An 11,067-nucleotide genomic window follows, 5' to 3' on the forward strand; every position below is an offset into this window, starting at 1 on the left:
AATCAATACTCGGTAACTGGGACCTCTGTGGTCCTCACGCCTGCATGGACATGAGGGCGTTATTGGCACAGCAGGGCCTTCAGATTTCCAATGGCACTTACACTAACACCAATCCCTCTGCTTGTGCCAAAAACAAAATCCTTACATCCATTGATCACATGACATCCTGGCCCCCTACCCCCATTTGCGCGTAGCCCCCTTTTGCCTTATTGCTAACCAATGTTACCTCCGACCCTCAGGGACAACTCACCTGCTCCAATACCAACACCACCTGTGTACTGGCAGCCTGCTGGAACCATCCTGCTCACGTAGTTCTCTTTATGCGTGAACCCACGGCCCTTTGGATTCCAGTCATCAATGCAACCCACTTCCATGCTGTCACCCTTATAGAGTGGACAGCCTTGTCACAAGCCCCCCACTTAAAATGGGATTTTGGGGTCACTACCGCTCTCATCTCAGCCATCATCCTTGCATTAGGTTCGGCCGCCACTGCTACAGTAGCTATCACCCAATCCTCCACTACTGTGGAGACACTCAATGAGGCTGTGTCCAAAACCTCCTCTACCTTTCACACTCAGTCCCTTATCAATCAGCATTTTCACCAGGCAATTAATGTGTTACAACAACAAATTGATCTCTTAAGTGAAGAGCTGGCAATTACCAAAGACATGGGTCTGCTAGCTTGTGACCCTCGCTTTAGGCCAGTTTGTCTCACCGCTTCCATATTACTGACCTATTAGATTATTGCTCTAAATTATACCTGGCACGGCCATTGGAATCAAAAGTTCCTTAATTACTCTATATTACTAACTAATCAAATTATTGCTCTAAATTATACCCATGCCCCCATGCTGGACATCAATTCAGGGTTCTTAGAGAAAATCTGGTGTAATCTAAAAGCACTGTTTGACCCGTCTTGGATCATCACTTACCTACTTCTGACAGGCATAATTATTCTTATCTTTCTACTTCTTAAATGCCTTGTTCTTCATTCCTGCAGTCAGAAAAAATTCAATTACTCGGTGTATCAGGCCCTCAGAGCAGTACACGAAGATGATTTCAAAGCACCCTATGCACAAATGTACAAGGCCTCCTACAGATAATTCCCCATCTCAACTGATCCCCTGGGATAATACCCCTTGGAGGCCTGGTAGTCAAAGACGGGTAAGCTCCTGTTGGGCTGAATCAACCTAAGCCAGGACATGGACGTTTACGCCCATGCTCCAATGATAGGTAAGGTTTATGCCCAAATAGGAAAACCTAAGACAGGCACAGTCCATGATCCTGGGGTCATCCTGAGGCAGAGCTGCCTACAGGCTCTCGCTGGACAGTCATTTTTAAAGAAAAAGGGTGGAAATGTAGCAGGAGGCCTCCAAAGATGGCATGGACCCAGAGCCCTGGGATTCAGCAAGAATTCACTTCACTTCTTGGTCCACAAATAGTCCTCCATACCCTGCTCACGAGCCCAGTGACTGCTGACAGTCTGCATCGCACGGACCAATCAGAAAACGATATGCTGACTAAAGGGACTTGCAGGGGGAGAAAAGGGAAATATAAGGCCTGCCCCCTCCTGCATTAAATGAACTTGCAGCACCTTGCCTAGTGCTTGCTTCTATCCAACTCCCGGGGTTTGTGTGTTGACTCCACACCTCTTGTCCCCTCCCCCAATCGGCAGGGCACCCGATCCAGGTTAGGGTCTTCACACCTGGCCTGAGGAGAACCTGCAACAATAATTATCGAATTTCCTTAAAGGAACTGAAATTAAAGCATCATCAAAACAAGTTTGTGTACCTTTAAATGTTATTCAGAGATACTTTCCCTGGTATCCAAATGTGGGACACTTAATTCAGAATATTGGGGGTAAACAGTGATCAATTACTTTAGAAACAGTTAAATTGAAACATACAACTCTTTGCAACCAAATTAAAATAGATATGTAGCCTTATCTCAAAGGGAAAAAAAAGGTATACTTCCAAAAAAATTATATCTCACAGAACCTCATGGACTGCCTCTGCCTAATGCTCTTACCTTCTATGAGGGTCCCTTGTCTGGGACAAAAGACAATAAAAAAACTAACAAGCACTATACCTGGTTTGGCATTTGCTGGGCTGAAAATGCTGGGTCTTTCTGTCCTGGATCTCCAAGCCTGTCTCTCTGATATTCAAAACTCTTTCACTGCCTTGTTTTTGTCATAATTCTGCCTCTTTTAAAGAATAGTTCAGCCTATACACTATCCTTTTTACCTACAAATCATTTTTAAGGGGATTTTAATCATTTAGTTCACAAGGAATTCAAAACTGCCCTTGACTTACAATCATTAGAAACTGGTTGACTTCCACATATGTAAGGCCAATCTCCAGAGGATTATTGAATCATGGGTTCAGTATTGATAGGATCGATTTAGCCATTCAAAAATTCAATTAAATAAAAATTCACTAAGATCACAATGTAGTAGAAGTCACATTGGTGAGCACAACTCTTCCAAATAGGCTCTAACTTCTTTAGGGTCACAAATAATGAAGGACCAGATTCAGGATAATTCAGGTCTTGTCTGTGAGATTAAGCAGCTATATCTGGCAAAGCCTCTTTCCTCCTGGTCACACAAGAAGAAGACATATAAAGCTCTAGAGAGCAAAAATAAGAAATTTAGACAGGAGTAACAAGACACCTTTAACTTGTATCCATTTGACCTGGAACTCTGTTTCCTAGACTGATTTTCTGCATTCAACCCTGGAATGAAGTTTAACCCCAGAATAAAACAAATGGCCTCTAATGAAAAGTAGCATTATAGGAGAGAGGATACTTTAGTTTGCCTCCATTTACAGACACAAGCTAACTTTGTGGCTGTAATCTGTCAAATACCTTGACACCCCAAATATAATCAGGGAAAAAACCAAGTTAGACAATAGGAAAGGCAGATACTTTCACTGACTTTGTTCTCCTTGATTGAGTGCAAATAGCCATGTATTCATAAACATAAAGATTTAGAGATTTCAAAACAAAGTGTTCAGTCTTTTGTTACTTCTCATTTCCAATGCAAGACATAGTAAATTCAACTTTAAAACAAGCAAATGCCTTTTTTGAATTTGAGTACACTGATTTGTGCTATGTTAAACTCTATGCTGAAGCTGACTCTGGAGATGGGATTTGGCCCTCCTACTTCACACCCAGGTTTGTAAATCTCAAAATGTCTTCTGAAAGATCACAAGATAGGTTGAAATCTGAATCAGTGACCAAGAGGAAGACAGAACCTGCTCTATAATAAAAATATTATGACCTTGAGAACAGTTAAGGAATATAATATTGCCAACAGAAGTTATTATCATTTATTTCATATAAGAGTCTATGGTAAAAAGCAGCTTAAGAGAATCTTTATTTTGCTACTCCTAAAACCAATAAGAGGCAATCCAGCTGCCTGACTAGTCAGTCCAAAGATAATAGAGAATTTTCTCATCACTTTAAATAAATTTTTTTTAAAATTTAAATCCCTACAATCTTATGACAATTCATTTTAAAATATATTGGTTTACTCTTAGGTATTCAATATGGACTATAAATACTTTTTCTTACTCACATGTTACATAATCAGATTATACTACTCATATTACTATAGTTTATTTTCAGTTAATCCAACAAAATTACAACTTTAACCTAATTGCTACTATTGGTTTGTTGTTCATTTAAATCCCTACAATCTTATGACAATTCATTTTAAAATATATTGGTTTACTCTTAGGTATTCAATATGGACTATAAATACTTTTTCTTACTCACATGTTACATAATCAGATTATACTACTCATATTACTATAGTTTATTTTCAGTTAATCCAACAAAATTACAACTTTAACCTAATTGCTACTATTGGTTTGTTGTTCATTTCACCTATAGAAACTCTTTAAACATATTTTGATTTAATCTTAGGCATTTCAAATTGGAATATAAAAAATTTTGTTTGTCCAAATGTTACTGATTCAGATTATGCTGATCAAATTCAAATGTATGGAAAATACATGTGGTCCAGTGGGGGAATGGGGGAGGCAAAGATGGGGGAGGGGAGTCTAAATTTGATTAAGAACTGTCGTATGAAATTTTAAAAGCTCAATAAAAATATTTATATAATAAATTTTTGTTTCTTTTGAAGAAGTCACTGATTTAAGTTGACCATGGCAGAGTGTATTGCCTCCCTGCTGTTCTATTACAGCAATTACAGCTAGAAACTGGATTTTAAAAAAATAAAATAAAACCTTCTTACATATGATTAAATTTATCCTCTTGTTTTTAAACCTCCTTTATCCCTTGCAGCAATGACTAGACAGTTAACTCTTTAAGAGTTGCAAAAATAGTTCACTGAAAATCAGTTACTAATTATAACAGAGCTGACCCAAATCTACCCAGTTTACTGGACAAGATTTTAATATTATTTAATCTTTCATATCTACAAATAATTTTAACTTTCTTTTACAATCTACAGAGAAATAACAAATAACTTTTGCTGAATTTTGGGACACGCTTTCTTTCACTTCCATGTGTAATTGTATTGTTTCTTATACAAATATTTTCTTGCATAAACATATATCCCGTTACTGGTGTCTAACAAAAACTCCTTTTCAGATACAGCCAATAAATCAAGCCTAGAACTCATTACACAATGTTGCAATAAGGCATTCTCTATAGTCCTCAGAGCAAGCACCACCTAGCAGGTAAAACTTTTAGTTATCATTTCTACTTTCAAACAATTAGTTAACTTTTCAATTTACTAACCTACTTGAACTACATAACTATCAGTATTTACCTCTATTTAAAACTGCCTTCAAGGATGAACTGACCCTGTTTTTATTTAAAAGCATTTGATCACATACAGAATTACCTGGCCTCCACATAAGAAAATCATCATATCAACTGTCTAGTTGTTTTTTCCCTTATTACAGGTACAAACTCAAAAATTATACAGTTCTGTACTGATTTCCAGTCAGTGAAGATCATCATCTGGAGAGAAATCAAACCACAAGTTTGTCCTAATGAACTTTGGCAAGTGAAAGTAACACATAAATCCCTTTTTTTTTAATTTGTTCATACATATGGTTATTGCTTTTTAAGATTTTATTTTGCTACTGCTTGAACATAAAAATTGCCTTGATCCACTTAAAGCACAATTCAAAACAGTTGTCCTACTTAAGTGTATAAAAATTTTTATTTCTTTTTGTCAATTGTTGGAAATTCATGTCTCTCCTGACATTCCCTACATTACCCAAAATACAAGCCAGAACTTTAATGCATAAACAAAAAGGGGGGAGATAAAGCATTCACTGTTCAGGAACAAATTATATTTTAATTATTTTTAATTTTTTTTAAACTTTTGTGTATTTCATACAGAACACCTTGATCATCTTTATACACCCCTCCCCCATTGACTCCTTCCCATAAAGCCCCCCATCCCACTGGAATTCATACATTATGTTATTTGTGTCGAGGCCTATCATGTAAAGTTAGCTGTCCTTCAGTGCAAGTTAGCCTATCTAGACCTTATCCACTAATCAGTTGAGGGGCCCTTAGGTTGCTTCCATGTTTTAGCTATTGGGAAAAAAGCAATAACAAACATGGGTATACAAATATCTATGCAATAGGATGAGTCCTTTGAGTAAATGCCAAGGAGTGGTATAACCACTTCTTTCAGAAGATCAGCCCTTCCTGACAAGCTACCAATCATTCTTCAATTAAGATTGGTGCCTATGGTCCATTTCCACAGTTCTGTGCTAGGTTTTTGTCTGCTTGAGTTTGCATGGGTCTTGTGCATGGTGACATCATTGCTGTACATTCATATGAGAAGGATCCCAAGAACCTGTAAGCCTCTATTTGCATGTGGTCATGCACATCCACCCTGGCTCTTACAATCCTTCCACTCTGTCTTCTGCAATGGCCTCTGAGCCCTGGGTGGGTGGATTTTCATGTAAGGGTCATATACAAGGACCAACATTCTGTAGACTCTTATTCTCTATGTTTTTATCTTTTGAAAAAGAAGCTTCTTTGATGGGAGGTGATGGAGAAACTTGTATATAAGGAATTGATCAACAAATGAGGGAGAACATATATCTTTTGTTTTTCTGAGTCTGTATTACTTCACTTAGTATGACAGTTTCTAGTTCCATTCAATTACTGCAGGCTTCATTATTTCATCTTTCTTTACTGCTAAGTAGAACTCTATTGTGTAAATGTACCACATTTTCTTATCCACTAATCAGTTGAGGGAAACTTAGGTTGCTTCCATCTCTTAGCTCTTGTGAAAAGAACAGTAATAAACATGGGAGTTAGAAGTATCTCTGCAATAGGAAGAGTCCTTTGGGTATGTGCCAGGGAGTGGTATAACCAGTTCACCTAGTAGGTACATTTTTATTTTTTAAAAAGAGTTCTCCAAACTGCTTTCCATAGGGGTTGAACAAGTTTGCAATCCCAAAAGCAGTAAATGAGTGTCCCGCTATCTTTCTTCCATTGTTTGTCCTTGGTAATTTTTCAAATACAAGGTGGTTGAAATTGCATATACTCATGGTTGGGTCTTCAACTATGTTCCATTGATCTAAGTGTCTATTTTTGTGGCAACACCATGTTGCTGTTATGACTTTAGCTCTGTATTGTAGTTTGATAACTGGAATATTAATCCCCCAGCATTGCTCTTTGTGTTGAGTGTTGCTTTAGCTATCTGGGATCTTTTGTGCTTCCATAGGAATTTTAGGATTGATTTATCTAATTCTATGAAGTATGTCCTGAGATTTGGATTTCAATTACACTGATCTATATATTAATTCTTACAATCCATGAGCATGGGAGGTCCTTCCGTTCTTGGGTTTCTTCCTTAATATATTACTTTAAGGATTAAAATGTTTCATTGTAGAGAACTTTGATGTCTCTGGTCACGTTTATTGAGATGTGTTTTTTGAGGCTTTTGTGAATAGGAGGGTTTCCCTGTACTCTTTCTCTGGCTTCTTGTTATTGGTGTATGGAAAGGCTACTTATTTTTGTAGATTAATTTTGTAACCTGACACATTACTGAAAATGTTACTCAGTTCTAGGAGTTTTCTGGTGGGATTTTTGAGATCTCTTAAGTAAAGTATCATATCATCTGCAAAAAAGGGATGATTTGATCTCTTCTTTTAAAATTAGTACTCCTTTAATGTCCTTCTCTTGTCTTATTGCTCTTCCAAGAGTTCAAGCACTATATTGAAAAGGAGTGGAGATAGTGGACAGCCATGTCTGGGTCCTGATTTTAATGGAAATGCTTCCAATTTTTCTCTATTTAGGATGATGTTGGCTGTGAGTTTGTTGTATATAGCTTTAATTATGTTGAGGTATATTCCCTCCAGTCCAATTCCCTCTAGGATTTTGAACATAAATGCCTGTTGAATTTTGTCAAAGGCCTTCCCTGCGTCTACTGAAATGACCATGTGGTTTTGGTCTTTGAGTACATTTATATGATTTTTGACATTTGTTGACTTATATATATTGAACCATCCCTGTATTTCTGGAATAAAGTCAACTTGATAATGATTAATAATATTTTTGATGTGTGTCTTTATGTGGTTTGCAAATATTTTGTTGAGAATTTTTGCATCTATGTTCATTAAGGATATCAGTCTATAGTTTTCTTTTTTGGTTGTGATTTTACCTGCTTTTGGTACTCAAGTGATGCTGACTTCAGAGAAGGATTTTAGGAGTTCTCCCTCTGTTTCTATATTTAAGTAGTATTGGTTGCATATCTTCTTTAAATATCTGGGGAATTCTGCCATAAATCCATCTGGGCCTGGGCTCTTTTAGTTGGGAAGTTTTATATTACTGTCTCAATCTACTTCTATGTTATAGGTCTGTTTAAACTGTTGTGCTCTTCTGGGTTTAGCTTTGGTGATTTCCATGATTTTAGCTATCCATCCATTTCCTTTAGGTTTTCAAATTTAATATAGTATAAGCTTTTAAAGTATTCCCTTATAATGTTCTGGCTCTTTTTGGCATTTGCCCTTCCAGACTCTTGAGTTGCAGTGTTAAGTTATTTATTTGTGCTCTTTCTGATTTTTTAATATAGGCATTTAGATCTATAAACTTCCCTCTTAAGACTGATTTTAAAGTGTCTTTCTTAATTTGTGCTTTGGCTCATTCATCATTCAGGAGTATGTTGTTTAATATTCATGAGTTCATGTAATTACTAGGGCTTCTTTTGGTTTTGAATTTAAGCTTTATTGTGTTGTATTCTGTGAGACTGCATGGGATTACTTCAGTTTTTTTCTTAGTTGTTGAGATTTGTTTTGTTTTTTTCTGTGCCAAAATATGTGCCCCAATTTTAGAGAGAGTTCCATGACATCGTGAATAGAAATATTCTTTGATGCTTGGGTGGAATATTCTGAAGATGTCTGTTAGATCAATTTTATATTTCATATCATTTAATTCAGGTGACTCTTTGTTTATTCTTTGGTTAACCTGTCTAATGAAGACAGTTGGGTATTGAAGCCTCCTTCTATTACTGAATTAGGTTTAATCTGTGTCTTAAAAGTTCTGTAGTACTGTTTTTATGAAATTGGATGTACCAGAGTTTGGTGCATATATGTTCATGATTGTTATGTCTTCTTGGTCAATTCTTCCTTTGATCAGAATGAAGTGATCCTCTTTATCTCTTCTGATTACTTTTATTCTGAAGTCTGTTTTGTCAGATATTAGAATTGCAAACCCTGCTTGATTTTAGCTCCATTTGCTTGGAATATTATTTTCCATTCTTTTACCTTAAGGTAGCACCTGTCCTTGAAGGTGAGATGGGTTTAATGCAGACAACAAAAGGGTAGATTTTGCTTCTTAACCTATTCAACTAGCCTGTGTCTTTTGATTGAGGAATTAAGTCCATTGCTGTTTAAAGTTAATATTGGAAGATATGTATCGCTTACCTTCATTTTGATTTGTTTGCATTCTTTGGTTAATTTTTTGTTTCCACAATTATACCTTCACTTAGTTTCTTTCTGTTGCCCCTTGGGTAAAATTGTTCCTTTCTCCATTGTATACTTGTATTGCTTCAAGTATTCTTTGAAGGTCAGGTTTGTGGACATGTATTCTTTCAGCCTATTCATGTTGTGGAAGATTTTTTTCCCCCTTCAACTATAATAGACATTTTTGCTGGGTAAAGTATTCTGGGTTGACATCTATGCTCATTTAAAACTGGCAATACTTTTGTCCAAGCTCTTCTGATTTTCATAGTTTGCATTGAAAAGTCAGTTGTAATTCTGATGGGTTTTCCTTTATATGTGACTTTTTTTTCTTTTGCAACTTTCAGTATTCTATCTTTGTTCTGTACATATAATGTTTTCACTATGATATGCCATGGGGAGTTTGTTCTCTGTTCCTGTCTATTTGGTGTTCTATGTGTTTCTTGTATTTGTATGGGCCTGTCTTTCCTTAATTTGGGGAAATTCTCCTCTACAGTCATCTTTAAAATCTGGTCAATACCATTAACCTGAAATTCTTCTCCTTCCTGTATGCCTATGATGCCTATATTTGGTCTTTTCATGGTGTCCCACAATCCTGCAAATTCCATTCCTATGGGTTTTTTTTAAGGTTTCATAATCTTTGTGCAGTTCAATTCTTCAACTTTATCATCCAGTCTTGATATTCTGTTTCCCATTTCATTCATTTTATTAGTGAGGCTTTCTCCTGTCATTTCTAATTGCCTTATTGAATTTTTCACTACCTTCTTCATTTCTGCCTGAGTTTCTTCAATATTTTGTGAATTCAGTCAGAAGTTTTTCCATTTCTTCTTTTAGTTCTTTGATTTGTTTGTTTGTGTGTTCTTTAAATTCATTGAATTCTTTGTTCACGTTTATGATTGTTCTTTTAAATTCTGTGTCATGGGTTATTGCTTGGGGATTCTCCTTGTAGAACTCTTTTATAATACTGATGGGGTTTAGTGGAAACATATTATTTTGGTGTTTCAAATTATTATTTTTCCATTGTGATTTTGGCATGTGGATTTCTTTTATTGTTTATGATTCTAATATGAAGCTCAAACCCTCCTTTGTTGAGTTGAAGTCTGATTCTCTTTGTATTATTGGCATGCCTTGCTTGTTTTCTTATTGCATATGTAAAGCTGGTTGGTCTAGAATTCGGATTCTCTCAGATTTTATATTGGAGGGACCAGATTACTTCAATCCAGCGACTCAGGAGGTCTCAAAAAGGCCCAAGTCAGATACCAGTAATGTACTCTCACACTTTCTCCTAAGGTCTGGACCCCTAATATTGAGCAGTCACAGCACAACTTGGAAAGCTCTCTAAAGGGAGCCTGATTTAGGTATTCTCAGCTGGTCTACAAAGGGCTGGGCCCCTACTAAAGGGCAGTGAAGCCTAGAACTGGAGTGCTGGGATGGACTTCAGGTGGTTCCAATGCAGGGGGATGGGCACTGCATGATTTGGGGATGCCCATCACCATGTAGAGGCCTGATCTAGGCACTCTCATGCAATCTACTAAATATGGGCTGTAGGACAGAGAAACTTAACTGTAGGACAGAGAAACTTAACCCTGGTGCAGTAGGAAGAGTTATACATCCCAGTACAGTGGGATGGGCATGGTGATTTAGAAAAGCTCAACACCACATGAAGGCCAGATCCAGGCACTCTCAGGCAGTCTGCTAAGATTTTATTTTAAATCTTTTAGGAAAAAACTTATACATTAAATTTTCTCAAATTTCATCTGTTTACCCGCCCCCCCCGCCACTATATACTGGGAAAGTGTCTTAAAGCATAAATTTTGGAGCTGGAGAAATGGTTCAGCAGTTAAGAGCACTTGGCAGAAGACCCAGGTTTGAATCTCAGCACCACATGGTGGCTAACAACCGTCTGTAACTCCAGTTTCAGGGGATCCAAAGCCCTCTTTTGTTCTCCATGGGCACTGAACAACACAGGTTCATTTAAGACAAATGTAGACATAACACTTATACACATAAAAATAAAAATAAATATATCAAAAAAAAATTTTAAAACAAGTGTTGCAAAATATATGACCTTATGTAAACTAAGTTAAGAGCCAACTGGATCCATTTTCTC

The sequence above is a fragment of the Nannospalax galili genome, unplaced genomic scaffold, assembly GCF_000622305.1.
Source record: "Nannospalax galili isolate Female #2095 unplaced genomic scaffold, S.galili_v1.0 scaffold918, whole genome shotgun sequence".
NCBI classification, from domain to species: domain Eukaryota; kingdom Metazoa; phylum Chordata; class Mammalia; order Rodentia; family Spalacidae; genus Nannospalax; species Nannospalax galili.